We start from the raw sequence: 1,251 nt of genomic DNA on the forward strand, positions 1-1,251 counted from the left end.
ACTAGGAACTCCTGTGTTTTCCAGGACATTGCCCTTGGTTTTCCCAGAAATTTCCCTCTTCCTTCCTAAGAAACCCCCCTATTGCTTCCCTGGAAATTTCCTGTTGCTTTGCAGGGTATTTTCCTCTTGCTGCTGCTGCTTTCTGGGAAATCCCTCCCTGGCTTCCTGGGAAATTTCCTGCTTGGTTCCTGGAGTCCTCCATGAGGAACTCCTGTGTTTTCCAGGACATTGCCCTTGGTTTTCCCAGAAATTTCCCTCTTCCTTCCTAAGAAACCCCCCTATTGCTTCCCTGGAAATTTCCTGTTGCTTTGCAGGGTATTTTCCTCTTGCTGCTGCTGCTTTCTGGGAAATCCCTCCCTGGCTTCCTGGGAAATTTCCTGCTTGGTTCCTGGAGTCCTCCATGGCTTTCTGTGAATTTCCTCTCTGCTGAGAGGACTTCTTAGAGGACTGCTTTCCTTGGCAAGGTGGCTTTTGGGGACCCTCCTGGTACATCACTGAAGAGCAAGGAAGGGGCACCTTCCAATAAGAATTAAAAAAAAAAAAAAAAGTCTTTCACTTTTAATCCACCCAAGGGAAATCCAGAGCAAGAGCAGCACCACAGCACTACACACAGCATGGACATCAACCACGGGCTTTGCACAGGCTCCTTCCCAGGGAACACGGAGAAGTCATTCAGAAAACAAGAAAAAAATAAACAAAATTATTCACAGCTGCAAAGGGACACGGAACAAACCAGCCACAGAACAACTTTTCCAAAGAGAAGAAGGACGCATCAGGGGAGAAGGCCTCAACATACAGGTCTTGCAAAAACCTCACCCAAGAACATGGAAACAGAGGTGGTTTTCTTTTAAACACTAAAAACAAGGATTTTTTTTTTTTCCTTTTTAAATTAATTTAAATATACATTTGAAACACAAACACCAAGCAGGCGCCTGGAGAACGAAGGGAGCAGAAGGAATGGAAGGTCACTCGATGGGTTGCCCCGGAGAGGAGCAGGCTGGGCTGGCAGGGGGCACTGGGCACAGAGCCCATGCCATGGCCCATGCCAGGGCCCACGGGAGCACGGCCCGAGCAGCTCCCCTGGCACACTGTGGTCCCTTCCCCGGGCGGGCTCCAGGCGTGGGCCTGTCCCTGCCACCCAGGGGCCACGCGGGACGTGGGCTTTGTGCCACCCAGGGACCTGGCCCTGTCACCACGCTCAGAGCCACGGCTCCTCGGCAGCGCGGCCGGGCCCAACCAACCCACCACACC

The sequence above is a fragment of the Merops nubicus genome, unplaced genomic scaffold, assembly GCF_000691845.1.
Source record: "Merops nubicus isolate BGI_N331 unplaced genomic scaffold, ASM69184v1 scaffold25605, whole genome shotgun sequence".
Classification (NCBI taxonomy): domain Eukaryota; kingdom Metazoa; phylum Chordata; class Aves; order Coraciiformes; family Meropidae; genus Merops; species Merops nubicus.